Source organism: Rosa rugosa, chromosome 3, assembly GCF_958449725.1.
Source record: "Rosa rugosa chromosome 3, drRosRugo1.1, whole genome shotgun sequence".
Taxonomy (NCBI): Eukaryota; Viridiplantae; Streptophyta; class Magnoliopsida; order Rosales; family Rosaceae; genus Rosa; species Rosa rugosa.
The window spans coordinates 6,059,211-6,073,324 of NC_084822.1; the positions used below are offsets into that span (position 1 = coordinate 6,059,211).

The 14,114-nt window shown below is 41.4% G+C and overlaps 2 long non-coding RNA genes across 2 annotated transcripts; both read left to right on the forward strand.

Moving 5' to 3' along the window:
* Positions 1–3,930: 3,930 nt before the first annotated feature.
* On the forward strand, positions 3,931–8,209 carry LOC133741059 (uncharacterized). The gene is made up of 3 exons (XR_009861584.1): positions 3,931–4,668; positions 5,367–5,443; positions 6,374–8,209. It is a non-coding gene; the product is annotated as an uncharacterized LOC133741059 (long non-coding RNA).
* A 1,733-nt stretch (positions 8,210–9,942) lies between these two features.
* On the forward strand, positions 9,943–13,759 carry LOC133741200 (uncharacterized). The gene is made up of 3 exons (XR_009861682.1): positions 9,943–11,772; positions 12,471–12,547; positions 13,478–13,759. It is a non-coding gene; the product is annotated as an uncharacterized LOC133741200 (long non-coding RNA).
* Positions 13,760–14,114: the final 355 nt, after the last annotated feature.

The following is a 14,114-nucleotide window of genomic DNA, read 5'->3' on the forward strand; positions in this document are numbered from 1 at the left end:
GCGAGTACGAAGCTTGGAGAAGTTGTGGAATTAGTTCGAACGATTTTATTTTCGAAAACGAACGTTTTTAGGGGGTCAACAAAGTTGACTTTTTATACGTTCAAAATTTGGGAAAACTCCCTTCATGAAAGTTGTAGAGCTCGTCGATACGAGTTCGTGGACATGTGGAACGCAATATTCGGAGTTCGTATGATTAAGTTATGAATATTTGAAAATTGGGAATTTTCTATAAATAGGAAAAATATCAGATTTATTCATTAAGGACGAAAAAATGCAAATTTTGCATTTTGGCCCCCGGTTTCCTCCGTTCTCTCTCCTCCCTACGCAGCCGACCCGACTGACCCGACCCGGACCCATCTCCCTCCTCCGGCGTCCTCCGGCCACGACCCGGCCCTCTCCGGACTCGCCGTGCCACGCCCAGCCGCCTGGTGGCCTCCCCTTGCACCGCCGCTGCCCCCAGACGTGGATCGAAGCCCCCCAGAGCCTAGCATTCGACCCGACCGGATCTTGGCCGTGCCGGCGTTGCACGGGCCGATCCTCCCCATTTTCGTGATCTCCTCCTCCCCCTGATCATCCCCATATAGGCCTTGCTTGACGATTTGGAGTGTGGAGTGAAAGATCACGAGTTGAAGATTTCGACGTCCCTGATTCAATCTGGAATCTGATCAGACGCACGAGATTAATCCAACTTCAACGCTTGATTTAGGACGATCTAGGCCGAACCAGGCTTAGCTCCAGGTATGAAAGTCGACCACCCTTTCATTTTGAACCAGTTTGTAGTTGGTCACTTTGCCATCTGAGGTGGTTGACCGGCGTTGACCGCCGCGTTGACCGCCCACTGACCACCGCTTGTGGCGGCGCATCAGACCATATTTCGAGTTTTCATTATCTAGGCGATGATCTATGCATCCATACGAGCGTTTTGATATATAACATGGTCATGTTAAAAAAAGTTGATAAATAGTGGATTTTCGTTTTGACGTTACTATTTAACGTTTTTACGTTTATCTTCGGTTTACGATCTGTGAAGATCTGACCATCGGTTTTGCTTCAATTTTGGATATGTTGATCGTATGACTGTCCCGGTGACTTTGTGAGGTCACGGGCGAAGATCCGACCGTTGGATCTTCGTATAATTGAGAAATAGTGATTCGGAAGGCGATTCGTGAGAATCTGACCGTCGGATTTTCATATAATTTTATGGAGATGTTTGTTAGAGTGATTCAAGAAGATCTGAGTCTTTAATGATAATTTTGGAGGATGATCCTAAGGGCGATCCGTGAGGATCCGACCGTTGGATCATCGTATAAATTCGATCTGACCGTTGGATCATCATTAAATTAGAATCCGACCGTTGGATTTCCGTATATGTGTGCTTTTGAGTTGTTGGCTAAGTTAAGATCATTATTGGATTAGGTGATCGATGGATTTATTTGGCGGACGATTCGTGAGATTGTTAATGGAGCTGTTAAGAAGACGCAGCTGGATTAGAGGTGAGTAAACCTCACGTGGTTCATATTACGAACCCAATATATTTAATTGCTTTATTTTGCAATCATATGAACTATTGTTGGTGTATTAGACATTCCTGTGTGAATGTCTGTATATATATTATTACGTGAAATAATATGTATTGTTGGAGTTGTGTTGAGTTTATTGTTGAGAAACAATATATTGTGAGAGGTATTGAGTTTATTGTTGAGAAACAATATATTGTGAGAGGTGTTGAGTTTTATTGTTGAGGAACAATAAATTGTTGTGATCTGTGGAGATCACTAGGTCACGAGGTGACCATGGCATCTATTAGTGAATCACGCTCTCGTACCGGGCTGGTGGTTATTAATAGTATTAAATCGTAATCACGTCTGTGGCCGGACGAGTGGTTACGTTCAGTTAGAGCTCTAGTCTGTCTGCCAAATGTGGAGTGACCTTATGAGTGAAATTGAGAGTAACTCATAAGTGTCAATATATATATGGTAACCTTATGAGGGAAATTGAGAGTAACTCATAAGGGTCTATATATATATATGAGTCTGTCTACCAAATGTTGGGAAATCTTATGAGCGAATTTGAGAGTAACTCATAAGTGTCTACATATATATATGAGAGTGAGTGATCTTATGAGCTAAATTGAGAGTAACTCATAAGTGTCTACATATATATATGAGAGTGAGTGATCTTATGAGCTAAATTGAGAGTAACTCATAAGTGTCTATATATATATATGAGAGTGAGAAAGTAACGTGGGTTTGTGGTAGTCTTGAAATCTAATAAATCAACAGTTCTTTCTTGTTTACTCATACTGGCTGTAAAAAGCTTACCGGGTTTTGTGTTGTTGCAACTCCCGGTACACTATTCAAATTGTGTAGCGGGTAATCCTACAGGACAGGAGAACCAGGACGGTGATCGTGCGGTTAGAGCAATTGTTAGAGTTTTACAACAATTGTAAGTTGTGAGGTGTGTTATGCTCATTTGAGCTTTATAATATATTGTGAGAGTGAATTGTAATAATGAACTCGAAGTTTCGAGATTTGGTTTTTTTTGTAATTGTAATTATTCAGGTTTCGGATTTGAATTTATCATTCAAAATCCGGGGCGTGACAGTTTGGTATCAGAGCTAAATTGAGAGTAACTCATAAGTGTCTATATATATATATGAGAGTGAGAAAGTAACGTGGGTTTGTGGTAGTCTTGAAATCTAATAAATCAACAGTTCTTTCTTGTTTACTCATACTGGCTGTAAAAAGCTTACCGGGTTTTGTGTTGTTGCAACTCCCGGTACACTATTCAAATTGTGTAGCGGGTAATCCTACAGGACAGGAGAACCAGGACGGTGATCGTGCGGTTAGAGCAATTGTTAGAGTTTTACAACAATTGTAAGTTGTGAGGTGTGTTATGCTCATTTGAGCTTTATAATATATTGTGAGAGTGAATTGTAATAATGAACTCGAAGTTTCGAGATTTGGTTTTTTTGTAATTGTAATTATTCAGGTTTCGGATTTGAATTTATCATTCAAAATCCGGGGCGTGACAGTTTGGTATCAGAGCGTAAGGTACATATTTGGTGATAATCAGTACCTCCCGAGTGATGGCCCGTCTGCAGCGGATCCCCATCATATACTCTTCGGTACTGGTAAAATCATTGGGTATGTCTTAGTATGGGGTCTAGACAACGTGTAAGTCCGTAGGACGGTAGAGTTGTCTACTAAGTTCGTATTAGAATAAGTTTAGTTTCCGCGAGTTGTGATCTTCGAGGAATAGGAACCTCTGGATTTAACTCTGATGAGTCGGTGAGGTAGAGGTCGAGTCTGATGTAGGGACAGGACCTTTCTATGGAGACAGTTGAGGATGAGGTGGAGGCATTAGAGGTTGAGTTGCCTAGTCTACCTGTAGTTGATGTGATGGATGTTATTCTTGGGTTGAAATGGTGAAAGAGATTGAGACCCTAGGAATAGTTGAAAAGAGAATTGATCTCACCAACTCAAGATGATAGGAGTGTGAGAGATTATGAGACAGAATTCTTAAGACTATATTGGTGTTCGAGTGTAGTGATGTAATTTGGGAGATACTTATGTTACCTTTAATAAGGGTAGTATGTCAAGTGATCATGGCATAGGTTGACTTTGTAAGTGAAGTGGTGGAGCTTGTGTAGCTTCTTTGAGTTATCACCTTTGAGGAATGGGAACCTTTGGATTAAACTCTGGTGGAGTTATTGAGGATGGTTTTCACGAAAAACAGTATCCTTATGTGCATTGTAGTCGTTGGTTGTTGGGGTCATTGTAATAACCTAGTTTTTTTTAATCAAACAATTTGGTGGCAAACACCGGTTCCGTGATTTAAGGTTAGTGGACAATTGCATAATTTGAAGGCCGGTGCTTTAACATGATTATGCATGAGTGGAAGAACGAATCAATTAAGCTAAGAAACGAATTCTCTCTCTCTCACGTCCGAAACCACCCAAAACAGAGCAAAACTTCTCCAAACTCTCTCTCACTCCACCGGCCACCAATCAAGACCAGAACACTTCCTATAGCTTCGCCTCGACCTTGCGCAGCTGCAGGTGGCAGCCTTGAACCACGACACGGCCACCAGCGGCGGCGGGAAGCTCCGCCCGGTTTGAGCTCGTTTTGGTTCCAAGCTTGATATCTCAAGCTACCGGCCAACAATCCTCACCAAACTTCACCCACGAGCTCGCCTCAACGTCCTGAAGCTCCCAGAAGTGGCCTTGCACGGCGGCGCTACTCGTGGTGGCGGCTGGAAGCCAGACCCGATCAAATCGAAAACCGAAGCTTCGATCGGTATATCTCGAGCTGTAGTGCATCGTTTTGATTGATTCTTTTTCCAGTGGGTTCCCCTTGATGTTGTTAACAACTCTCTAGAAGGCATCGAGGCCTGAAATTGAAGTTTTTACGTCGATCGGAGCCCTCGCCGGATTCTGCAAAATTCTGCAAATTTTCCGACCACCGAAGCTTTCGATCGGTATATCTCGAGCTACAGACCATATTTTTCTGTGATTCTTGAACCAATGCGTTCGTCTTGAGTTTCTTAACAACTCTCTAGAAGGAATCGAAGCCTGAAATTGAAGTTTTGACGTCGAAATCAAGCCTTGCCGGATTCTGCAAATTTCGCCGGATTCTGGAAATTTTCCGGCCACCTCGACTGTTCTAGGTAATTTCCGACCACTTCCTTTCGTTTTCAGACTTCATGCTAGTTATGAAAGTGGATCAACTCGTCATTTTGAACAAGTTTGTAGTTGACGACTTTTGCATCGGAGGTGGTTGACCGCCGCGTTGACCTCCGTTGACCGCCCACTGACCGCCGCTTGTGGCGGCGTATTCGACCATATTTTGAGTTTTTATTATCTAGGTGATGATCTACGCATCCTTACGAGCGTTTTGATATATAACATGGTCATGTTAGAAAAAGTTGATAAATAGTGGATTTACGTTTTTACGTTACTATTTACGGTTTTTACGTTTTATCTTCGGTTTACGATCTGTGAAGATCAGACCATCGGTTTTACTTCAAATTTTAGTATGTTGATCGTATGACTGTCCCGATGACTTTGTGAGGTCACGGGCGAAGATCCGACCGTTGGATCTTCGTATAATTGAGAAATAGTTATTCGGAAGGCGATTCGTGAGAATCCGACCGTCGGATTTTCATATAATTTTGTGGAGATGTTAGTAAGGGCGATTCAGGAAGATCTGACCGTTGGATCTTCGTGATAATTTTGGAGGATGATCCTAAGGGCGATCCGTGAGGATCCGACCGTTGGATCATCATTATATTCAGATCTGACCGTTGGATCGTCGTTTAATTACATTTATGAGTTGTTGGCTAAGTTAAGATCATTATTGGATTAGGTTATTGACGGTTTGAGTTGGTGGACGATTGTGGATCGTATTTTGAGCTGAATTGAAGACGCAGCGGGATTATCGAGGTGAGTAAACCTCACGTGGTTCATATTACGAACCGAATAAATTTAATTACCTTATTTTGTCGTAATTGCGTGAAAATATTTATGGAATAAATATTTGTTTTAAAATCATATGGACTTGATCAATTACGGTCCATAGGTAAGTAAAATGATTTTAATTATACAAAATGAATTTCACGATTTTCTTGTGTGAACTATAGTTGGTATTAGTGATTATCCCTGAGCGGATAATTACGTATATATATATTTACGTGATTATATGTGAATGGCGTGACATTGAAGAGTGTGAAATTGAGATGATTAAATTATTATAAATTGACATGTGACTTACCATATTTATATGTGATGAACATGATTGATGAGTTCTTGTTAATATTCATGATTTACATTGGAGGATGTATAGAGTCAGAGAATGTAGGGTTCTGAGGATGAGGTGTCCGAAGTTCGACGGTTAAGGATAACCGGAGTGTTTGTGTACTGAGGACGGGGATGTCCAAGGTGCGACGGTTTATTATTAACCGAAGTTGTGTGCTGAGGACGGGGATGTCCAAAGCGCGACGGTTTATTATTAACCGAAGTATATGGTGCTGAGGACGGGGATGTCCAAAGCGCGACGGTTATAGTGTTAACCGAAGTATTTTTGCCGTTGCTTGACCCTAGGCCAAGGTGTCAGAGGTAACGAGGCAGTTAGAGCTCTAACATGTTATGGGATGGGACCCAAGTGGTGATAGTGTTGTGAGATAGGACCAAAGTGGTGATATTGAATGGGTTTGACGTTTGCGTCGTGGATGTTGAGATTGTTGGTTGTGTTGTTGAGTTATAAGAATTGTAATTTAAAATCAACAGTTCTTTCTTGTTTACTCATACTGGCTGTAAAAAGCTTACCGGGTTTTGTGTTGTTGCAACTCCCGGTACACTATTCAAATTGTGTAGCGGGAAATCCTACAGGTCAGGAGAACCAGGACGGTGATCGGGCTGCTTAGAGTAGTGTTATGTGAATTACAGCATTATATTGTGAGGTTTGTTATGCTCATTTAGAGCTTTGCAATTTTACTTTGTAAGAGTGAATTGTAATAATTAACTCGAGGTTTTCGAGTTTTTGTGTTGAGTGGCGAGTGGTATGTTTGTTTGTGAGAAAAAAATTCAGAACGTTATTTGTATTAATTGTTTATTCATGTTTCGGATTTGAATTGGTTATTCAAAATTCGGGGCGTGACAGTTTGGTATCAGAGCGTAAGGTACATATTTGGTGACGTGTCAATACCTTCCGAGTGATGGCCCGTCTGCAGCGGATCCCCATCGTGCGCTCTTCGGTATTGGCTAAGTCATTGGGTATGTGTGAGTGTTGGAAGTTGTTTAGGCCGCTAAGTCGTTTTAGGAACGTTAACACCTTCCCTGTAGTATTGACTTGGTTAATATGGACTTGTATTTGACTTATACTGTGTTTTAAGTGTTATACGTGTATTAGCCAAGCATACTATATTTCTTAGGTGTTGAATATTCGAAGGAGTAGTACTTAGAACTACAGAGTTGTCTTGTAGGTTCGTATTTGAATAAGTTCAGTTACCGCGAGTTATAATCTTTAAGGGATGGAAACCTTCGGATTTAACTCTATTGAGTTAGGGTGATTGTTTTATGGAAGTGAGGTTCTTTTGGATGTTGAGGTGTTTGGTTGAAGGCATGATGTTGGCCTATGCACGTACCTAGTGTGGATACGAGTATGAATTGATGGAATTTTTGCCTTATTAGGTTGGATATACAGATGTTTTTGATTTGATTCTTGACTCATGTGGAGTGGTGGGTAGTATTGCGGTTTGGGAATGAATTATTGTGGTTAATTCTTCCATGTGTTTGTAAGTTGATGAGCAGGGTTTAAGTTGTGAGAAAGGAGTTTGATCTCGTGTTTGAGTGATTGAGACGAACGACTATATATTTGAGGTTGTTTTGTGTTTTAAGTTTATGTAGACGGGACACTTAAAGTTTTGAAATAGAGTTTGATTTTTAGTTGATAGATAATGGGGAGAATTAGAATCAACTCTTTGTTAATGATCTTGGACGAGAGTGTGTTTCTATGGTTATGGATTTTAGGTGAAATGGTTAAATACAATTTTGGGTATTGATGATAGTGACATGATTGGGTATCCATAGTGGTTCAAGTGAATTACTATGCGGTATGGAGTTGATTCGACGTATGAATCGTGAAATCTTAGGGTTGAATTATGGTAAGTTTGATGGAGCATGTTTTAGAGGGAATGGTTGAGATTTTATAAGACTAGCACGAGTAACTCTAAGGATGTGAGTTTTCCTAGTTAACTCAGGAAGTGTTTAGCTTTATTAATCCCTAATTCTAGCGACGAAATTATTGTGTTTGGTTTGACTCAGAGGATACTAGCTTGACCTCTGTGCAACTTAATTGATTGTTTGTGATAAATCATTATGAAAGATGTGTGCAGTAGAGTTGTTTATGGTTTTGAAAACAGTATTGGGTGACCAAGGTTCGATCCTTGGTGTTGTTGTTGGTTAAACAAACAGGAAAGAAAACATGCACACCATCTTATTGAGTTTATATTACAAAAAAAAAAAAAAAAAAAAAAAGAAAAAAAAAAAGCGAGGACTATGCTATACTAAGCCTAGTCAGCAGCTCCGGATGGGTTGAGGCTGAGCTCAAGAGAAACGTTTGAGCCACTGTGGTAACCGCCTGAGCCACCAGAATAGTAACCAAAAGCGCTACCTTCCTCGGAAGTAGCCTTCAGGTTACCAAAGACGTCCTCGCCGTGCACGGGGAACAGAGGAAGAGTTTGAACCTCCTGGTGATCTCCTCCTCGTTGTTGCAGGGATGTTTGTCCTCCTGTTGTGCCAAAAGAGTTGTACTAGTATTAGTGTTGAAGTGTGAGGAAGAATATGAAACAGAATTTAAATCAAGAAATCCTTCATTACCAGTAGAATAGGTGGAACCAAAGTTGAGATCAATGGATCTACCATCATCAGTAGAACTAGTGGACCCAAAATTGATGTCAATGGATCCACCAGCTGGCCCAAAATTGATGTCGATGGATCCACCAGCACCAGTAGAACCAGTGGACCCAAAATTGAGATCAATGGATCTACCAGTACCAAGAGAACTAGTTCTCATGGGCACTGGAGCAGCCTGATTACACCTATTCATCTGCTTCTCTCGAGCCCTGACGTTCTGGAACCAAAAGTAAATGTTCTTACCCTCAACATGCCCATACTGGTTCAGCTGGAGACAGATCTCGTGAATCTGCTCTGTAGTTGGGCACTTAAATCCCTTGACATAGTAAAGATCCTTGAGGATTCTTATTTGTTCTGGAGTAGGAATCCACCTGGTACGGCTTCGCCAGAAATCCATGTTGGCACTACTTCCAGCTGCTTGGGTGTTTCCTCCCTCCTCTGTTGGTTGCTGTTGTTGTGGTTCCATTTGTTGCGGGGTTTGGAGCTCCATTAGTTGCAGAGTTCGTGGCTCTTGGGTCATGGGGTGAGAGGATGTGGAAATCGAGGAATACATGGTTTAGTGTTTGAGGGAGATTTTGTTAGAAGGATTGGAGTTGTTGAACTGGTGATTGGAGATCTGAGATTCTCAGAGGAAAGATGAGATCGAATCTTCAAATGGAAGAAAAGATCTGAGAAAGAAGGATTGAAGATTTGGAGGAAAATATTGAAGATCTGAAAGTTCAGAGGAAAGATGGGATTGAATCAACTAGATGGGAGAGAAGATCAGAAGAGAAGGATTGAAATTGATGAAGAAAGGATTTGAGAAGAGAAAGGCTGAAGAGTTGAGAGAGAAAGACTTGAGCTCGGAAGAAAAATTTCTTTTCTTTTGGAGTGAACAGTTTTTCTCCAGAATGCACCTATTTATAGAACAAGGTGAGCAGATCTCCACCGTTGGATGAACGATCTCAGAATTTGAATCCACGCGTTGGATTAAAGTCGCCCCGAAACCCGGAAAAGCTGTTGGCGCGTGTTGAGCGTGTAAGGGGACAGGCCGAACCTCGAGACGCTGTGGCAGACAGCTTTAGCCGAAAGTGATTTGCTTTCCGTAAATCACGGAAGAGACGTGTCGTGGCACGTGGAGTGTACCGACAGTTTGTTGTTATTCTATCGCTTATGATAGAATAAATAAAAGAAGTTGCATGGATAGTAACGAGAGCAGCTGGTGCTCTAGTGGTTGAAGAGCAAGGCTCATGTACAAGAGGTCAGAGGTTCGAACCTTGCCTCTCGTTTATTTTTATTATGTTCGCTTATGACATAATAAGTAAAACATTTGTACACATTATATTAAGCACAGCTTGTGCTCCAGTGGTTGGTGGGCAAAGCCCTTGTGCAGCAGGTTAAGGTTTCGAACCTTGCCTCCCCCGTTATTTTATTTATGTCGCTTATGACATAATAAATATAACACGTGAGCATATATTAATGAAGGCAGCTCTTGCTTCAGTGGTTGGGAGCAAAACCTTCGTGTTTGAGGTCGGGAGTTCGAACCTTACCTCTTACAAATATTTTTGGATCTCGTATATGCTTGATATACGGACGTATATACGGTATGTACGGTATACATACGTATATACGGTCTGTACGGTATGTATACTTATATACAGTTGTACAGTATGCATACGTATATACGGTCTGTACGGTATGCATACGAATATACAGTTGTACGGTATGCATACGTATATACGATCTGTACGGTATGCATACGTATATACGGTATGTACAATTTCATACCGTAGCCGAGCTGGAAGTTGGTGGGCCGATTGGTAGGCCCAAATAGTAAGCCCAAATAGTAAGCCCAAATGGTAGGCCCAAATGGTAAGCCCAATTGTTCGGCCCGAATGGTAGGCCCAAATGTTAAACCCAAATTGGTTCGAGCCGGTTCTAAATGTGGATGGTTCGGTTTCTTCGGCCCAATTGGCCAGCCCTAATGCTTAGCCCAAGGATTGAGCAAGCCCAAGTCATCATCACTGGGTGACATGTTTTATTGGCGTGCTTTTGAGAATGATTTGTTTTGAGTGATGCTAATTGAGAAGCGAAACGCTTTGTGGGAGTGTTTACTGTGCTTGTATGCCAGTACAGGATGACGATCTGTGTGAAAACAGCTATATGTGCAATGCCACGTGGTGATTTGAGTGTGGGTTGCTTGAGGCAATTGTTGTGTTGTAATTTTGAGAAATGATGCGGTGAAGGAATGTCATGTTGATGACTTAAGTGGGGATGAGGATTTCATTTGTGAATTCTCGTTGTGTGAGTTTACGTTTGTGATGAAAGGATTTAGTGGCCATAGGAATGTATTTTTATACAAAGGGCTGTGGTTTTGTAGATTACTACAGTTTTGGGAAAGATGGAGATTCGATGGTTAGGTTAACTGTAATCGAGAGCAATTAACTTGCGCTTAAATTTCGGGACGAAATTTCTTTAAGGAGGGTAGATTGTAATAACCTAGTTTTTTTTAATCAAACAATTTGGTGGCAAACACCGGTTCCGTGATTTAAGGTTAGTGGACAATTGCATAATTTGAAGGCCGGTGCTTTAACATGATTATGCATGAGTGGAAGAACGAATCAATTAAGCTAAGAAACGAATTCTCTCTCTCTCACGTCCGAAACCACCCAAAACAGAGCAAAACTTCTCCAAACTCTCTCTCACTCCACCGGCCACCAATCAAGACCAGAACACTTCCTATAGCTTCGCCTCGACCTTGCGCAGCTGCAGGTGGCAGCCTTGAACCACGACACGGCCACCAGCGGCGGCGGGAAGCTCCGCCCGGTTTGAGCTCGTTTTGGTTCCAAGCTTGATATCTCAAGCTACCGGCCAACAATCCTCACCAAACTTCACCCACGAGCTCGCCTCAACGTCCTGAAGCTCCCAGAAGTGGCCTTGCACGGCGGCGCTACTCGTGGTGGCGGCTGGAAGCCAGACCCGATCAAATCGAAAACCGAAGCTTCGATCGGTATATCTCGAGCTGTAGTGCATCGTTTTGATTGATTCTTTTTCCAGTGGGTTCCCCTTGATGTTGTTAACAACTCTCTAGAAGGCATCGAGGCCTGAAATTGAAGTTTTTACGTCGATCGGAGCCCTCGCCGGATTCTGCAAAATTCTGCAAATTTTCCGACCACCGAAGCTTTCGATCGGTATATCTCGAGCTACAGACCATATTTTTCTGTGATTCTTGAACCAATGCGTTCGTCTTGAGTTTCTTAACAACTCTCTAGAAGGAATCGAAGCCTGAAATTGAAGTTTTGACGTCGAAATCAAGCCTTGCCGGATTCTGCAAATTTCGCCGGATTCTGGAAATTTTCCGGCCACCTCGACTGTTCTAGGTAATTTCCGACCACTTCCTTTCGTTTTCAGACTTCATGCTAGTTATGAAAGTGGATCAACTCGTCATTTTGAACAAGTTTGTAGTTGACGACTTTTGCATCGGAGGTGGTTGACCGCCGCGTTGACCTCCGTTGACCGCCCACTGACCGCCGCTTGTGGCGGCGTATTCGACCATATTTTGAGTTTTTATTATCTAGGTGATGATCTACGCATCCTTACGAGCGTTTTGATATATAACATGGTCATGTTAGAAAAAGTTGATAAATAGTGGATTTACGTTTTTACGTTACTATTTACGGTTTTTACGTTTTATCTTCGGTTTACGATCTGTGAAGATCAGACCATCGGTTTTACTTCAAATTTTAGTATGTTGATCGTATGACTGTCCCGATGACTTTGTGAGGTCACGGGCGAAGATCCGACCGTTGGATCTTCGTATAATTGAGAAATAGTTATTCGGAAGGCGATTCGTGAGAATCCGACCGTCGGATTTTCATATAATTTTGTGGAGATGTTAGTAAGGGCGATTCAGGAAGATCTGACCGTTGGATCTTCGTGATAATTTTGGAGGATGATCCTAAGGGCGATCCGTGAGGATCCGACCGTTGGATCATCATTATATTCAGATCTGACCGTTGGATCGTCGTTTAATTACATTTATGAGTTGTTGGCTAAGTTAAGATCATTATTGGATTAGGTTATTGACGGTTTGAGTTGGTGGACGATTGTGGATCGTATTTTGAGCTGAATTGAAGACGCAGCGGGATTATCGAGGTGAGTAAACCTCACGTGGTTCATATTACGAACCGAATAAATTTAATTACCTTATTTTGTCGTAATTGCGTGAAAATATTTATGGAATAAATATTTGTTTTAAAATCATATGGACTTGATCAATTACGGTCCATAGGTAAGTAAAATGATTTTAATTATACAAAATGAATTTCACGATTTTCTTGTGTGAACTATAGTTGGTATTAGTGATTATCCCTGAGCGGATAATTACGTATATATATATTTACGTGATTATATGTGAATGGCGTGACATTGAAGAGTGTGAAATTGAGATGATTAAATTATTATAAATTGACATGTGACTTACCATATTTATATGTGATGAACATGATTGATGAGTTCTTGTTAATATTCATGATTTACATTGGAGGATGTATAGAGTCAGAGAATGTAGGGTTCTGAGGATGAGGTGTCCGAAGTTCGACGGTTAAGGATAACCGGAGTGTTTGTGTACTGAGGACGGGGATGTCCAAGGTGCGACGGTTTATTATTAACCGAAGTTGTGTGCTGAGGACGGGGATGTCCAAAGCGCGACGGTTTATTATTAACCGAAGTATATGGTGCTGAGGACGGGGATGTCCAAAGCGCGACGGTTATAGTGTTAACCGAAGTATTTTTGCCGTTGCTTGACCCTAGGCCAAGGTGTCAGAGGTAACGAGGCAGTTAGAGCTCTAACATGTTATGGGATGGGACCCAAGTGGTGATAGTGTTGTGAGATAGGACCAAAGTGGTGATATTGAATGGGTTTGACGTTTGCGTCGTGGATGTTGAGATTGTTGGTTGTGTTGTTGAGTTATAAGAATTGTAATTTAAAATCAACAGTTCTTTCTTGTTTACTCATACTGGCTGTAAAAAGCTTACCGGGTTTTGTGTTGTTGCAACTCCCGGTACACTATTCAAATTGTGTAGCGGGAAATCCTACAGGTCAGGAGAACCAGGACGGTGATCGGGCTGCTTAGAGTAGTGTTATGTGAATTACAGCATTATATTGTGAGGTTTGTTATGCTCATTTAGAGCTTTGCAATTTTACTTTGTAAGAGTGAATTGTAATAATTAACTCGAGGTTTTCGAGTTTTTGTGTTGAGTGGCGAGTGGTATGTTTGTTTGTGAGAAAAAAATTCAGAACGTTATTTGTATTAATTGTTTATTCATGTTTCGGATTTGAATTGGTTATTCAAAATTCGGGGCGTGACAGTCATGGTGTTTGACCAATGCTTGTATCTAAAGTCGTTACGAGTATTTGACTAGTAGTTGTGATACTTTCCATTAGTTGGATATGCAGATGTTTTGAGTTGAAGAATACTTAGCAGTTATTGGTTGCTTAGTGATGGAATTGTGTTATAATGGAGCATTCATTCATGCACAGTTGTTTGGTGTTTAGGATAGCTACTATATATTAGCTAAATGTCGGGGTGTGGTTTGAGATCTGCGGATGGTATTGGAAATTATTGTGGAGTGCTGGTTCACTGACTATTGTTGAGTAGTAATGCATAATTCGTTGTTACTATGATGGATTTTGTGTATGGTTGACTTATGGAAAGATTGA